The 17,694-nt window shown below is 47.3% G+C and overlaps 1 long non-coding RNA gene across 4 annotated transcripts in view; it reads right to left on the reverse strand.

Moving 5' to 3' along the window:
• The window catches only part of LOC135190192 (uncharacterized), a 51,567-nt gene extending 34,206 nt beyond the window's left edge, over positions 1-17,361 (reverse strand). For 3 of the 4 annotated variants that reach the window (XR_010308450.1, XR_010308451.1, XR_010308448.1), the window contains exon 1: positions 16,779-16,922. This is a non-coding gene — a long non-coding RNA (uncharacterized LOC135190192). Of the gene's footprint in view, positions 1-16,778; positions 16,923-17,162 lie in introns of those variants that run through there. The other variant, XR_010308449.1, reaches the window with a different exon arrangement.
• Between the last annotated feature and the right edge of the window lie 333 nt (positions 17,362-17,694).

The raw sequence follows: 17,694 nt of genomic DNA on the forward strand, positions 1-17,694 counted from the left end.
CTGCACCATTTCCTTTGTGTTTTTGCAGCTCATTTTGCCTTATTGATCCAAAAAGTTGGTGCTTGGAAAGGAAAAAAGCACACCTAACCCCATACTCCAGTGACCTAACCTCTGTTCCTGGCAGGGAAGGGCACTTATTCTGGGCCTAGTCCTTGCAGAAGAGCTGTTTTGTTTCAGCACTGCTTGGAGATTATTTCCCAGTTAGCTTCTATTTCAGCAGCCCTTTGTCTCATGCAGTGGCAAGAACCTTTTTCCTTCCTGGTTAAAAGGTGGTCTAAATCACAATGAGGAAGGAAAATAAAAAGCTTAGGAATAGTGATTATTTTTTCTTAATGGAAAAATAGAAGGAACTATCAACCAAATCATCCTTCATGCTAGACATGACAGACTTAAGCACTTGGAAATGATTTGTTTTTAAATGATATGATGATTTGGTGGTAGAAATGGTAATACTTTCTGCTTCACCAGACCCTGCATATCAACCCATTCTTTATCCAGTGGAGACACCATTAAGTAGCAATTGGGGACACTTATTACGAGCAATGGAGATAAAATTACCTGATTTTATCTCTACAGTGCCCACATGTCCCTCCCATGCCAGGGCTTGCACACTACACAGAGCTGCCTTACCTAGGAGACAGTGCTGCCCTGTCTTTTTCTTTGTCCTCAGAGCTGACCTGGCAGCATTTTTCTGGTCAGGCAATGGGGACAGAGCTGCTCCCTGTGCCACCACACCTGCATGCATCTATGATTCTCCCTGTCAGTTAATCCACTGCTTCATCAAGCCAAAAAACCTCCAAGGAACACATCAAAAACCTTTAAAAACCAATCAGCCCTCGGCTGAAAATCATCTCACTGAGTTTCTTGACCTGAAAAACCTCTGCTACAGCATCAGTATGGGCTCCAGTAACTTGCTAAAGCTGAAGACATTCTCCCTGCCTCATTGGACCCAGCACAAACTCTCTTCCCGGCACATCCAGATGCATCTTTGTCCCAATGCAGTGACCTAAACTACACCAAACGTAGCCAACTTTTCCATCAGGAAAGACTTAATTTATGGTGAGTGAAGAACAACAAATCACAGGCTTGCAGATTTATGGCCCCCAGGATCTGAATTGACCATGCAGCAGAGCAGCCCTTCCAGCACTCTGCTCATTTCTTTAATAAAGTTGAAGATGTAAAATATGCATTCATGCAGGGCCACCCCCTCAGAATTTTATGTAAAGTGCACAATAAGTTTATGGATGGGAGCAATGTACGACTCCTTGTAATTTCATTATGTAAAAAAGACACAGTTGGGATCTCTTAGGCCCCCATTTAAACATTTATGAATTAAATAACAGAATGTATGCAAGGCTGGGATTGGAGAACAGCATTTTCCAACAGGCAGAATTGATGGCGTGGAGTTTTCGGTATTTTACGAGGCTGTAACAATCTCTTTGCTGCCCAATTAGAAGGGAGAATCTGACAGGGAGTGGGGGTGGGGGGGGAAGAATACCCAAAGGAAAGCAGAAATCTGTCAAGATGGGGAGAAAGTAAAATTTAGCACAAATCTGGGAGCCTGGAACAAACCTACATTGAACTTCAGATAGTTCTAGGCTGGGTGCAAACCCTGACAGACTCGCATCTGTCACTCTAATGGCAGCAAGAGGATGGGTTCTGGCTTCCACTGAGCTGTTATTAATATGGTACCAAAGCCCTGTCCAAGCACTGATAAAATGTAGCACCACCAATGAAGCTCAAGGCTTAGACAGCACAAAAATCACAGGGGCGTGGAGGAGGAAGCGAGAATCCTCATCCTTGCCAAGCCATAGCTGTGAACTGCCCATGCCTTAGATCTCACTCTGATCCCTCTCCTTGAATCCACACACAAGGAAATGATGTCCATTCACCACCTTGCAAAGTCACTGTGAGCTCTTCCATTGCCCTTTCCAGAAGAAGTTTGAGGATTCCATCAGGCATATCATCTATCTCCACTCAAACTGCACCTTGTTTATGGCATACTCCAAGACTAGTGATGGTACCCAGTAGCCACAGACAGCCCCCTGGAGCTCCAGTGTCAGTTCAGAGTATTTAATGGTTAAGAGGGGCAAGGATCTACTGGAGAGGGTCCAGCAGAGGGCTACAAAGATGATAAGGGGACTGGAGCACTGCCTGATGAGGAAAGGCTGAGGGACCTGGGGCTGCTTAGTCTGGAGAAGAGAAGACTGAGAGAGGAGTTAATAAATGTTTATAAATATCTGAGGGCTGGGGGCGAGGAAGGGTCGGGGGACAAGCTCTGCTTACTTGCTCCCTGGGATAGGACAAGGAGCAATGGATAGAAGCTGCAGCACAGGAAGCTCCACCTCAACCCAGGGAACTCCTTTACTGTAAAGGTCACAGAGCACTGGAACAGGCTCCCCAGAGAGGTTGTGGAGTCTCCTTCTATGGAGACTTTCAAGACCTGTCTGGGTGTGTTCCTGTGTCACCTGAGCTAGACTGCATGGTCCTGCTGTGGCAGGAGGGTTGGACTCAATGATCTCTTTGGGTCCTTTCCTACCCCTGACATCCTGCGATCCACAGCAGCTGTGTGTGCACACTATGGGTAAGCCTTTGCTATACACTGTCACTATAAAAGCTAAATGTCTTCATGCAAATAAATGTAGCTTCTAAAGATCTGACAAAGGTCTATTTCACCTCTCATACTGCACCACCCCCTGAAGATCTTGTGTTTAACAAAAAGCAGCTATCACAAATTCCTTTGTAAAACAGTTTGCTCACAGCAGCAGCACAACCGAGGAAGGAAAAGCTCTGAGTAAATTCGGGCTTTATGATGGTATGTGTGGGACATTTCATGGCCTGAGTTAAGTAAACTCTAAGCTGTTTGGGCAACACCTTTTGGTCAATAGAAGTGCCATTATTTAGACTATCACAATCAATAAATTGGATTTTGCTTTTGCAAGTGAAAGGGCTGTGATTTTTCATACAGTTTGTCAATAGGCTCCAGGTTATGAGATATATGAAAGATATTCTACACAGGCCAGAGAGTTATGAGCTCTCAGGCAGATGAATTATTTAAGTTCTTTTCACTTCTATAAAAAATAAATACAGAGATGGCCAAAACAGATGCTATAAATCGTGGGTTTGATGTAGGATTTCCATCTTTTCTTGTCTGTTGTAAAAAGCCTGGGCTCTTTGTACTGAAAATCCTTTTACCATTTGCATGCATGCAGGGAAAGACATTATTATACACTGAACTGGACTTAGAGATGAAGACTTACTACACGTGAGAAGTAGAAATATGCAGTTCTGGCTTGAAGCTGGAGAGAAAGAAGTGGTATTCCCAGATTGAAGCCTTTTCCTGTCCAGTAAAAGTGGCTTGCACACCAGCATGAGGATGCTGCTCTCTACAGAGAAACAGAAAGCACCACCTCCTAACAAAGAGCTCTGGCAGCCATCCTCTGGTACACCTCACTGGGAGAGCAAGGGCAGCACTGCTTCCTAGGACACCATGGTATGGAATATAAAAGGGTCCAAGCTCACCAACGCCAGTCTGGTCCAAGCTATTGGGTCCCCCAGGGAATTGCAGTGCCTGAAGATATTTCATTCCCTCCCCATTGCTCTTACAGCTCCAGCCTACAGTGTATCACAGCCAAGGGAAAGGCAAAAGGCCTGAGGTTACCTTCCATTTTCTCCTGGCAGCTCTACTTGCTGTGGTCTGGAGATTACCTGTCCCCATGAGCTATTGTAAAGAAACCTCAGCAAAGGGAACTGTAATTCAGTGCAAATAGAAATGAGTGATTTGAGAATACAACAAAACCTGTGTGATCCAGACAGAGAGCTCTTATGTTCCTGTGCTTTGAAATCTGTCTTCCAGCCTGCCCCTTCTCTTCGGCTTCAATAATTCTCTCCAGCCCTCACGCTCCAGTCCAGCAGAGTTTTCTGCCTTACTTCTCCACTCTGACATGATCCATTATTTATTCTTAATGTGCTCCATACACCTCATCAGCACGTCCAATATATGTTTTTTCACTTACAAGTGTGCTCAGAAGAGCCGGGGCAGAGAATAGGGCCTCTTTGTTGCCAGATGCTGCAGGGTTGTTTAAGCAGAAGGGGAATTTGAGTCCAATCACATATATTAGGATATTGCTTCCTTCTCCCCACCAGCATGCTCCTGAAGCACTCTAAGACTGCTCTGCCCTTGCCATTTCCTTACCCAATCCACTCTAGTTAAATACCTTTTTCATAAGGAGTTTTAAATTATAAGTCTAAATGAGGCCAATAAATTATACTTCATAAAACCCTGTGCACATAATTTTCTCACAGAAAAGGCACCAAAGAAATATTTTCCATGCCACCACCTATGTTCCCATCCCTTTGCAATATAACATTTATTCTAATATTAAAATGGCAGCTGCTCTATAAATTGTGAATCATTAGCACTCTTCATTGATTTTTCCCTTGCAGCCTGCAACCCTGGGCAGCAACAGCGTGTGAATATCAGTCTATTGGATTGAGATTCATATCCTATTTGAGGGTCAAAGACCGAGACCTCGTGAGCTTGAACTTCTATCAGCCTAAAGCTGATCAATACTTGGAGATATATTTGATCCTGGCTGCTAGCACAGATTAAGTGGCCATAAATACAATCAAAAATGTGAGGCTTCTGGGATAAGTGGCTGGGGAATGGGAGCACAGCCACACACATGCCAGCTCTGGTGGGCTTTCTGGGAGCAAGGACCTGTCTGATGGTGCTTCCTCAATCCAGGTGCTTTTGGGAAGTGAGCTGAAGGCTCGGCCTAGCGCTGAGCACCACTGATGGAGAGAGAAAGAAGCGTTTGCAACTTCAAGAATCATAGAATCAACCAGGTTGGAAGAGACCTCCAAGATCATTAGAGACAAGATGCCACACTGTTTTCAAAGACTGGTGTGCAGGCTTTGATGTGGAACTCCAGGTCTGCATCCAGGGTGTTCCCAGAGGCAGGGAAAGCTGCCCTGCTACGTGCCAAAGCCAGCAGCGCAGTCACCATGGCACTCCACTTGCCTTAGGCACCACGAGTGGGCACAGCCTCAGGATTAATTGGAAAACAAATGGATAAAACCAGGTCCTCTATTTTTTCCCCTTTCCCTCTCTCCCTCCTCCTCCATCTCCAAGTAAAACTTTAAATATATGATTAAAATGATCTATTAAAGAGAAGAGACTCATTCCATTTGAGTATATTAACAATGATTCTGTGCTGGCTAAGAAAAAGAATAATCCATAATCATAAGCATTATTAAAGTACAATATCCTTCGAGGGCTTTGTTTTCCCCTTTAGATAATGTGAAGCCTTGAAAAACAGGCATGGATACAGAAAGAAGTGGAGCCACTGTGTTGCAGTGCCACAGAGAGTGCGGCACTCAGGGAAATTGCCTCCCTGTTTTTAGGCATGTTTACAACATGCCTATTTGCAGTATTGCCTTTGATCCTAAGCTCTCATTTAAAATGATTCCTTTCAATGCTGGAAGATCCAGAATGGAAATCATTAGAAATGGCATGGAGTCAAGAGGACTTTGAAAAACCAAGGTACTGACTCCGCAGAAGGTGGTTGTAGGAGGAGATGTAGGTTGTAACGTGTCTGACCAAACAGCAAAGAGCAAAGCCACGTGTAGGGAGAGACCCGTGGCACCACTGAGGCATCTGCAGGCTGCAACCTCCTACACTGACTGCCTTTAGGATAGGGACCACTCCAAAACTGCAGGCAAACACAAGTTGGTGTTTCTGTTTACCTGGCTTTGTGTCCTTGTGGTGTCCTTGTGGGAAGAGGCTTCATTACCATAAGGAATATGTTTTTATTCCACTACATAAGTACTACTTATTATAGTCTCATATATTTTCTGACACAACCAGGGGGTCTTTATTGGTGTACATCAAGGTCACTGACAAGTAATATATTCAATCTATTAAGTTATTAGGGAGATAAATAATTTGGAAGCAAGCTGAACTCTGAACTTTTACCTTTTCCCCTGACAGCCTGGTAGTTTCTTGGCGTTCACACTAATCTTGCCTGTGCTTGAATAGTAATTCCATTAGGGTTCTGACTGCAGCTGTACATATGCAATGACCTCAAATACAATTTCTTTATGGAGATGGGCAATAGGAATATTAAAATTTTAAGCCAAAGAGGATGTAATGTAACTTTACATTATTTATTGTGGACACAAATCCTTTATAATATTAAAGGATAAAGAATTAATAAAAGAAAGATCCCATAAACAATCCCGAAAGTCAAATGTAGTTCTTGATTTAATGCAATTGCTTTTTAGTGTCTTCTGGTTACAGACTTCCACCTCATTAAAGAAAGAAGAATCAAGAACATCCTGACTAACTTGGTGGTCTTGAAAGTAGCTTTTCAATCCTCTGGTTCTATTACTACCCAGAGAGATCCACTCAATGTGTTTGCTGCTAACCTTAAGCCCGAGGTTACTACAGTTAATTAGTCCCTCAAGCTGGGACCTCTGCCCCTGCTAAGTAAGAGAATGCTCTCTGCAGGCCCAGGTGAGCCAAGTCTTCACCCTGTCAGAAGATCTTGGGACAGGTTTTGACCTGGCAGTTCCCCAGAGAGGGTTCTCTAGTATTTGGGAGTTGTGGCACTTCCCCACCCTAATATTCTGCCAAGTAATTTTCATTCTGATAAACTTAGCTGTAGAATGTCCTGGATTCTGGGACAGGAAGAGTTTGAAGCCTTGAATGCTGCAGCCAAGAGGCTGCTTCCACGTTAACGCAAACCCTGCTCTCTGGGAAGCAGGAGGAGAGGCCAATCACCCTCCCAGTGAGCCCAAACACATCCATGGGGATCACACAGGGCAGATGAGTGAAGTATCAGATGCCCTCATCCAGGAAAAAAAACCTACACAGCCAAATCTGGCACCACAATTAAGGCAAGGAAGATCGCTGACGTTCTGGGGTGTATTAGAAAGGCTGTGGCTGGTAGGTTGAGGGAGGTTCTCCTTCCCCTCTACTCTGCCCTGGCAAGGCCTCATCTAGAGTATTATGCCCAGTTCTGGGGCCCCAGATCAAGGAGGACAGGAAGCTGCTTGAGAGTCCAGTGCAGAGTCACAAAGATGATTTAAGGAAGTTGAATATCTTCTTTATGAGGAGAGCCTGAGGGAACTGGGGGTTGTTAGCTTGGAGAGGAGATGACTAAGTGGTGACCTCATTCAGGTTTATAAACATGTAAGGGGTGAGTGCCAGGGGGCTGGAGCAGCCTCTTCTCAGTGATGCCCAGTGACAGGACAAGGGGCAATGGGTGGAAGCTGAGGTATAGGAGGTTCCATGTGAACTCAAAGAAGAATTGTTTCACTGTGAGGGTGATAGAGCACTGAACAGGCTTCCATGGAGGTTGTGGAGTCTCCCTCTTTGGGGATATTCAAGAACCTTCTGGATGTGCTCCAGTGTGATCTGCTCTGGGTGATCCTGCTCTGGCAGGGGGGCTGGACCAGATGAACTTTGAAGGTCCCTTCCAGCCCCTGACATTCTGTGACTATGAATTAAACCAATGCCAGGCTGAGTCCACCACAGTGCCAAGCTGCTGGTCTGGAGCTGGTGAGAGTAGGCACAGGAAGCTGGTGCCAAGGGAGCACAGAGCATGACTGAGCAGCCCCAGGGGAGCTGAGGTGTGCAGGAGCTGTGAGGCACACGGCTGCAACAGAAGTTATCCTGCCCCAGCTCCATGTCTGCTCTTGATCTGCCACAGCCAGAGCCCAGCCAGCTTCTGGGCCAGGCTACAGTCACCAGTTGCACTCCACAGCTTGAAGCTGGTAGTTCAGACTCAGGGATACAAGCACACTCAGCAACACCTTCCTCTGGGCTGATGTCACAGTGCAGGAGACGGCAACACTGCTACCAAGAAGGTTAACCATGCCAAAATCACATCGTATATTTAAGAGGTGCTGACAACCAATGTGTTAAAGCTCTTTTCCTGTCAGTTCCCTCTCTAATTTAGACTTACAACATCAGGAGAATGTTTGCAGAAAGGTTTACATCGGTAGTCTAAATAATTAACTAAACTTTGGAATGAGCTTTTCTCTAATGAGACCAGAATGGAAGTGTGTGGGGGGTGAAGTGGTAAGACTTTGCTATGGTGGCTATTACTTTTCCTTTTGCTTGTACCAGTATATTCAAATACCTCCTTATTTTAACTAATACTTAGTGCACTGGGGAAAAAGTGAAAGGAGCTTAAATAGTGAAAGTTACCTCATCAAATTCTAACCTTCAGGAGCTGTCAATAACAGTCACCTTTTACTAGAGAGATGTGAAACTGATTAAACAAAGACTTCACACCCATGTTTCTAAGAAAGCAAGCTCACCACTCACATTGCCAGAGCAGTTTTCATCTGACTCGTTCCCTGTTTGAAGGAGAAAGCAGAAACCTTTACCAGCCCAAAGATGCAGAGCAACCCAGCTGGCAAACAGCAACATTCCAATCTGATCCCTGAATATGCTTTGTGTCCCAAGATCCTCAGTGCAGAAGCACATAGGAGTATGTGAGTGCCAGCCTGCAGGGCCAGGAGGCAGCTAGGAATTTTGCATTCCCATCTTGGTGTTCCCAAGATACTCCTGACAACATGGGTCAGCACCACAGCCAGGATGCTCAGTTCCACAGCTTCTGAAACTGCCTTCTCTCAGGGAATTCAGGAATGGAGTAAAGCATTGCCAGCACTGTTGAGAGGGAGCCTTGGTGCAGCCAAGAGGTGAGACAAACCACTGGCTAGGAAGAAGCCCTTCCAGCCATGAGAACACACACTCCTTTTTCAGGTTGTTGTCCCAGCACTTCCTAGAACCCCAGAATTGTTTCAGTTGGAAAACCACTAAGATACCAAGTCCAGCCATCAGCCTAACACCACCACGGTCATTAAACCATGTTCCAGAGCATCATGTCTACAGGTTTCTTCAATGCCTCCAGGGATGGTGACTCCACCTTCCTGGGCCTGTTCCAATTCCTGACCACTTTTTCAGTTAAAAAAAAAAAAATTCAGTGTGGCTGCAAAAGGGAATTCCTGGGCAGGAGAACAGCATCAGGGTTCATAGCTGCAAAAGGGAATTCCTGGGCAGGAGAACAGCATCAGGGTTCATAGCTGCAAAAGGGAATTCACAGGCAAGAGAACAGCATCAGGGTTTGTAGCTGCAAAAGGGAATTCCTGGGCAGGAGAACAGCATCAGGGTTCATAGCTGCAAAAGGGAATTCCTGGGCAGGAGAACAGCATCAGGGTTCATAGCTGCAAAAGGGAATTCACAGGCAGGAGAACAGCATCAGGGTTTGTAGCTGCAAAAGGGAATTCATAGGCATAAGGACAGCAGCAGAGTTTGCTTGGGCCCTGGTACCTCTGTGGGACTTCCAGCAAGGGCAAATCCCAGGGAGCAGCATTTTTACATGTGGGGATCACACCCTGGCTGTGGCCCAGCTGGCAGACACTGGATGGTGGTGACTGTAGGTCTGTCACCCTGCACTAGATCAGAATCTTCCCCAGGCTGGGCACAGACCAGCAAAAGCCCAGATCTGGTGAGGATCCCAGCCACAGTCTTATTCATGTAGTCCTTGCATCCTTGCTGGACAGTCATGTGCTGATGGGATTTGTGTCCTTGGCGCTGGGATCCACACAAGCAAACAGTGATGGTGGTTACTTTTTGTTCTGTAGCTATGTGGCATTGGAATTTAGTTTTTACATATTGGAGAGACTGTTCTAAGTACCCCTAAGCTATTTGGTGCTATCACTATCAACTAACCTGGTTTACTTTTCTCTCCTAAGGACTGGCTGTGCTGATCCTGCCTCTAATTCTCGGGGGTGATGTTTTATTCCTTCTGCTGAACACAGAAGCCAAACCCATCTGTGGTGTAATGCTCCTGCAGCCAGAGTTCAAGCACTTCTTTTCACATTCACCATTCTTGTTTCTTTTTTCCCTCCTCCCTCATTTATCATCCCCTGTCCACACCCTCTCACCACTCCCCACTGTCCTCTTCTGACAAGGAGATTGCTCAGAGACCCACAGCAAGTTGCTCCCCAGAGCTTCCAGCCCCTCCACCCTGGGTAGCCTGGGCTGAAAATGGTCCTCCCAGTGCCCAGACCATACCCACTTGCACAAGGGCCTCCCTAAGGTCCAGAGGAGGGGGAACTCTGCCCACAAAAAAATGTGAATGTTTTCAGCCTAGTATGGGACAATAAATTGACTTGATTCCAATTTGAGGGTTTTCCTCAGTTGGGTATTTTTGGCAATGCCTTGGGCTGGTTCAGCTGTGCTGCTCTGTTACAAACACCAACTTTTGTGTGGTAATAAGTGTGTGTGTGTGGGGGAATCACTTAAAATTACATTACCACTTTTAAATCCAATGTCCCAGAGCACTGTTAATTCAGAATGAATCAAAACTACTGTTGGTGCAATAATTACTGATCATAAGGGACAGCTTCCAAAGCTAACAAGATGCTGATGTTTTGCATGGCTGCAGACTCTCCTCTGTCGTGCCTTAAAGAGTCAATTGGTGGATCCTGAATTTGGACAGCAGTTAGGCTGCAGTGAAGCTGCTCTGCTCAGTGTCACTCAGAAAGGCTGGTGGGGCTGTTCCTGAGAACAGACACAAAGTCAAGCAGAGCAAAGAGCTTCAGGACTCCCCTGCAGCAACGGTGCCTTAGCCAAGCCTGCGGTTCAGTAAAGCCACATCACCTCGGTGAGGGATGGCTCTGCCAGGTGGGTACCAGCCTACATAACACCATGGAATCAGTGTCCCAGTCATCTGGGTACTCCCTGTGTCACCAGGACAGACTTAGGCCCTTTCAAATGAGCAGCCCTGCCTGGGGACCAGGTCTTTGCTGGCTGGGTTGTGGCCGCAGCACGCTGGGCGCACAAGCCCTCAGCCTGGTACGGAGGGAGGGGACACAAGAGGGTTTAGCTTTGCTGCTGCAAATCAAAAGAATGACATGGATTCGTGGCCTATCATCTTTGACAGCCTCCTTTAAACTGCATATTTTAAAACAGGATAAGCAGAGGATTAATAACCTTGCAGAACACAGAGAGCCTAGTTCCTCCCAGAGCAAAGGCAAGCCTCTGCAGAATCCCTCCCCAGCGGCTGAGTGAGGATCTCCCTCGCTTCCTATCCTGCACCCTAGTAACTGTGCCACTCCAGAAGTGAGCTCTGTCCCTCTGAGGCTGCAAAGATATTCCACAGGCTCAGGATCTGCCACTGATGCACTTCTAGGAAAAAGGTAAAACTGAAACTTGACTTTCCTCTGCTTGAATGAGACAGGGAGAGGTCTGTGTGCCAGGTCTGAATATTTTCTTAATCCTTACAATAAAAATCTCTTCAAGGTCAAGCCATATTTTGACACCAAGCAAGAGAGTCTTTTGCTCCTCCCATCCCTATGCATCTTGGCTAGTAATGCTCCTTCAGAGCAGACTTGCAAGTTCAAGCTGTTGAAAAACACAGCTTCCCTCCACTGAACACAGGCACATGGATTAATTGGTGAGTGGCTCCACTGAACAGCATTAGGGGCTTTCATCCAAGTCCTCATGGCACTCAGACACTTCAGGGCACATTTTCCTCTCAGCACTGCTTGCCAATCCAGAAAGCCTGCAGGGTGGAAGGGTGAGTAGAGAAGAGCAAGAAGATCCCTTTCACACTTCTGCAAGACCTTGCTGACTCGAAAATGCCACATTTTCAGCAAAGCAGCAGCACATCTAATAAATCACATCTGCACACTGCTTTATTCAAAGGCACTGACAGTTTAGGATTGACGACACCCAGGGCAACCTAGTGTCAAGCACTCCTAATGAAAACTATCCCATTTTGCTCCAGTAGTAGCAGCTGCCAACAGACATAATCTACTGGCATATGGAGAAGGCCATGCTAATCCCTGCAAGGTCATTAACAAGAGGGTGAAAATTACATGCAAAGCACCAGCTGTGGCATCCCCTGCTCCCTCACACTTGATGTAGCAGGGGCAACAGAGGTGAAAAATGTGAGTACATCTCAGCAGGCCAAGCATTTCTATTAAGAGCAGAGCTATTTTCCCCCCCAAACTGAGGGTGCAGTACCATTGAAATTCTCCCTGGACAGAGGAGCAGAAAGCCTTTCACACATGTCACCTGTTTTCACAGTCAGAAATGACTTGAGGGGAAGATTAACTCTGTGTCAGTTTTGCTGCAGGACAGCTGGAGCAGACAAGCTAACAAGAAGGTCTTGGCCCACCTTGTTATGTGGGCTGTGCTCAGTCACTGCAGGAGGCAGGTAGCCATGTCCCATCATCTCTGACAGCCTGTCACTGCTGGCACCATCACCCTTGGTGGAACAGAGGTGGGGCTCTTCCTCTCAGATAAAGAGAATCTTTACAACCTCCTTGCCAAGCATTTTCCTTTAACCTACACTCACAAGCCTGAACCTTCATTTTTCACACCCGAGGTCCCTGCTGGCCCATCCACCTGAGACCAGGGACTTCATTTTTGGTGTCCATACTGTGTTTTGCATGGGTACTTACACTTGACAGGTAACAGGTTCCAAAATTCCACAGCAGACCTAACCAGGACACCAGACAGACATCTCTCAACTCCAGCTTGCACTGGGTCTTTGCCACAAGCATTAGCAGGTAGACTTAGAAGCGTAGATTCAGTTAGGCTGGAAAAGACCTTTAAGATCAAGTCCAATCACTAACCCAAGACTACCAAGCCTACTGCTAAACCACAGCACGCCCTCAGCACCACATCTACACAACTTTTTAATGTCACCAGGGATGATGATTCAGCCACATCCCCAGGCAGCCTGGAACAGGGCTTTCTGCTATGCTTTCAGGGCTCCAACTGGCCTCACATCAGTGAGGAGCAGCACTACAGGAGGCTAAAGGGAAAGCAAGTCTCTGACCTGTCTTCTCTCAATCTGCAAATAAGGACCTTGACCCTTCAGGCTCACCTCAGATTTATGTTTTACCACTTACATGCACATTCAAGCTCTGCTTCCATGAGCCCAAACTCTCTCCCAAAAAATTTTCTACTCTCTTATCTGCGTGGAAACTCAAGACCTGGTTTTGTCTTTTCATCAAACCATGCACACTTCTTTTTTTTTTTTAACATAAGCAATAAATCAAAAGAGTCTGTTAAACCACCTCCAACAACAACTACCTAAACCAAATCCTGTTCAATTTAAATCCCAGTCTGCATAATGATCAATCCCAGCCCCCCCCTCCCCTGATTGTTAACATTACTTTGGGTAATGTTGAAAAACATTAATTTCAAAAAACCTAATAGGAAAAAAGCTCTTTAAATTGGCAAAAAAGATAAATGGCCTCCAGCAGCATGACCTTTTTCCATACCACACTGACATTGAATCATTTTCAAGTTATTTACATTTTCAGCCTTCCTTGGAAAAATGTTGACAAGGCTTTCACAGGCCCTAATGGATACTCGGCAGCATCTAGGGGAAGTGTAACTGCATCAAGAGACCTTCCTCAATCCCTCTTCCCTGCTTCACACCAATCAGCTCTAATTAATGGAGGAGAGGTGAATTTCAGGGCTAGGCTTCTCATTAGCGTGGCTGCTAATGTCACCTCTCACTGATTTGTTAGGGGTGACACAGCTCCCCAAAATGCAGCTGATGTAGCCTATAGGGCTGGCTTTAACTGCCAGTGTCTGCCCCATGTGTGCCTCCAACTCCAGCTTCATAGGATCACAGAATGGGTTGGAAGGGGCCTTCAAATGTCATCTAGTCCAAATCCCCTGTGGTGACATCCCCAACTACATCAGGCTGCCCAGAACTCCCTCAGACCTGACCTTGAATGTCTCCAGGGATGGAAACTTTCTGTATAGACCAGCAGAAAATAAAGCATCTGCCATGCTGGAAGGTGACTCCCAAGTGACTCCTGTCCTCACCAACACAGCAGGCCTGATGGGGCCAGACTCAGTCCTGGCTCATGAGCCTTCAGCAGACTGCCATTGTACTCTTACTGCCAGTCCACAGCAAGGATCCCAGTCCTGCACCAGGGATCCCAGCCCCCACTGCAGCCCACTGGGCACAGCAGGGATGGCACAACCCCATCAAGGCTCTACACACTGCAACCCAACCTCTGCTTTGCTTGCTGTAACATTAATGGCAAGGAACATGTCAGACCCCAGAGCCACCGAAGTGATCACATTCCAGCTGTGCTCTCGCTGCAGGAGAGCTGTGGGCTCACCTTGACTCCAGGGCCACACCAGCACCCAAAGCCCTCTGAACATACAGGAGGGTAGCAGCAGCTCACAGCCGCAGCCCAGGCTCTCCTGCCTCTGCCTCCCCACAGCACCAAGCCTGCTGCAAGGAATGGTGCAGACAGCTCGAGTGGAGCAGGAGGACCTCACTGAGCCCTGCACCTCTTCCCTGAGCATGGAGAGGCCTCCTACCCACAGGGCAGGCACTGAGGTGATAGGACAGGACTTCAGGTGCTCATCACAGCTGAGCCTGGCACCAGTCTGCAAAGTTCTGAACTGAGAGCTCAGCTCTGTCGGTGACAGCTCCTGCGAGCCCTGCTCTTTGTGGGGTTGCCCAGGAGCCCACTCATCATCCTGCACTTGGTCTGAACAGTTAAACTTGCTCATGGGACATAACCCACTGCCCTTTGCATTGAGATGGGAAAGAGATCTCTCACCTGATCAAAGCATGCCCAATTAGTGTTCTTCCAAGTTAATGAGATGCTTCAGCTAACACAAGGGAATTTAAGGGAATTTATTTCTGAGAATGATGATTTTCCTGTTGGCAAATCTAGTGATAAAAACCCTGCATGTCAATGGATCAGGGCCACAGCTCTGTCTCCAGAGAGCCTCGGCGTGGTCACACCGCCCCACTGCTGCAGCATGGCCAGTATCAGCATCCCACAATTAGCATGTGCCTTGTTAATCCATGTGGATAAATGAGCCTGGTCCTCCAGTCCAGAAAGACACTAGGGGGACCAATTCTTTATTTCTGAGAGTGGCTGATTAGTACAAATTAAAGCCAGAATAAGTTTTAATTTTGCTACATCAGGCAGGTTCATCAAAACACCCTTATCCCCTAGAGCCAAGCCCCAGTAAGAGTGTAACAAGAGGATGTTTCAAGCAGAATGATTAGGATAGTCCAGGAAAATTAATTTTGAAGTTCATGGCAGCCTCCTGTCAGAAGCAGCCACAGCGAGGAGGACATGTTCAGAAAATGGAAATGAAAAGGCTGTGCTAAGTACTGCTGGTGGCAAGGAACAGGAGCAGGAGCTGGCTCTGCTCCTTCTCAATCGCTCTCATAAAAGCCCCATTTAATATGAAGCCAATTCAACATGGTAAACTCAGCAACTGAAACCCAGTTCCCAAACGTGGAGGTCTGTCCAAGTCCTCCCTCATTTAGCTAAAGACTCCCTGTGGCTCTTGGCTTGGGCTGGTCAGAGCCATCAGAGCAGTTGCTGCTAGAGAAGGGGCTGAGCAGTGACTGACACCAGCAGGGTACTGAGGACACTGATGGATATTTAACTTTCCAAAAAGCTCAGCACAGCAAATACCTCTTTCATGCCACTACCACTATGCATCCCCACCACTGCCTGCCAGCCTGGCTCTGCTTAGCATGCACAGCCTGGCTCTGCTCCACTGAAAGGGGGCTCAGGCATTGGAACAGGCTGCCCAGGGAGGTGTTGGAGGCACTGTCCCTAGAGGTGTTAAAAGCCCTATGTAGATGTGGCATTTCAGTGCATGGCACAAACGCCATAGTGGTGTTAGGGCAGCTGTTGGACTGAGTGATCTCAGTGATCTCTTCCAATCAAAACAGCTCTGTGATTCTAGCCTCAGAGAAGCCAGTCAGGCACTACCTGGGCTGTGTGACCTCAATCCAACTGTATCTGAGAAAGCAGTGGCTCTGGTGCAAGGATACACAGTGCTCAGCTCCTCCTTAGCCAGCAGGTCATAGAATCAACCATGTTGGAAGAGACCTCCAAGATCATCCAGTCCAACCTAGCACCCAGCTCTATCCAGTCAACTAGATCATGGTACCAAATGCCTCATCCAGTCTTCTCTTGACTGCCTCCAGGGACGGTGACTCCACCACCTCCCTGGGCATCCCATTCCAATGCCAATCACTCTTCCTGGGAAGAACTCCCTCCTAACATCCAGGTTATACCTGCCCTGACAGCTTGAGACTGTGTCCCCTTGTTCTGTTGCCGCTTGCCTGGCAGAAGAGCCCAACCCCACCTGGCTACAACCTCCCTTCAGGTAGTTGTAGACAGCAACATCTTCACCATCTGTCCTTTTTACATACACAGACACAGCCTGACTGGCCTCTTTCCTTTGCCAGGACTTTCCCATCCCCAACACACAGAACCAAGACAGCAGCAGATGACTCAGAGCAGGAATTTCAGTCTCCAAAAACTCTTTTGCCTTTCAAATTATAATTCACACTTCAGAAAACAAACCAGATCCAAACAAATCCAAGTCCAGTCTGCAGCATGCAGAAGGAAAAGCAGTCACAGCTCTCCACTGTGTGGCCTCACAAAAAAGAGCCAGCAAGCAAAGGCAACCCCTCAGACCCAGGCTTATTGAACAGTCAAGCTGAGGTCATCTGAGGGTTTTCCTTGGTGTATTTCACAGAATCACACTTCAGAAAGCAATCACAAGTTGAGAACCAGCCTCTCCATGGCTATTAAAAACACATACTGCTTGACTATGGTCCATACAAACAGCAGGAGCTGTAGGGGAACACTAAGCACCATGTCCTGGAGCCAAGTTCATCAAGGCATCCGATGAGCTTGCAGCCCCAACCCAGCCCAGACCCAGAGCCCACAAAACTGACCTTCATCAGCGGGAGAAGGCTCAATCCCAGCTTCCAGATGGCCAATTCAGAGCGACCCCATGGAAGGTGAAGGAAGCCAGGAACCAACAAGAGCACAACCCTAAAGAAGGGGCAGCAGGAGCCAGTAAATAACTCCCCTCTGGCCTCACCTCCAGAGCTCAGGTGAAACTTGTTGAGGCTGATCCCTCTTTAGAGGCAGGTTTGAGTCAATCAGCTGTTTCAAGTTAACATTCCACCCCAAACCCTGCCAGCCCCATGGGGTGTCTGTGTGCAGGGACAGCCCTGGGGCCCCCATTTCGCTCCACGGCTTGGCATTTCTGTTGTGTGCCCCCTGATTTACACTGGGGTAAGAGGGGGGAGCCAGGCACTGCACCCACCACTCACCCCCCCGTGCCTGCTGTCGATCAGTGTTCTGCTGAGCCGTTTCCATAGCTGGGGAGCAGCATCCTCCCTCAGAAAGCAGAAGCCATTCCTGAATTCATTTAGATTTCCCGCTGCCTGGCTGGGCCAGCTGGAGATGGCAGGCTTCATCTTCCTGCAAACACTGCCTGCTCCCTCTGGGACACTCAGCACTTTATAAACCTGTCAAGCCCTTAAAGCTGGTGACCATGAGGCTTCACAACAAAACGTGCTGAGGTTTATGGCCACACACACACACACAGCCCCCCACCAGCCAGCCCCGAGAGGTGAACCAGCAGGGCTGGGTTTGGAAGCCAAGGGAGGTTGGTTTGTGCTGTAGCTTCATTTAAAAGCAAGAAAGGAAAGAAAAAAAACCCAACAACAACAAAAATCTCACCACCAAACCAAACAACCTCACACTACATGATTTATTTTAAAGCAGCCAAGCTGCTGCAAACTGCAATGCTTTGAGAGCATATGTACATGAGAAACAGGAGATTGTCTCCAGCAGCATTTG

The sequence above is a fragment of the Pogoniulus pusillus genome, chromosome 35, assembly GCF_015220805.1.
Source record: "Pogoniulus pusillus isolate bPogPus1 chromosome 35, bPogPus1.pri, whole genome shotgun sequence".
NCBI classification, from domain to species: Eukaryota; Metazoa; Chordata; class Aves; order Piciformes; family Lybiidae; genus Pogoniulus; species Pogoniulus pusillus.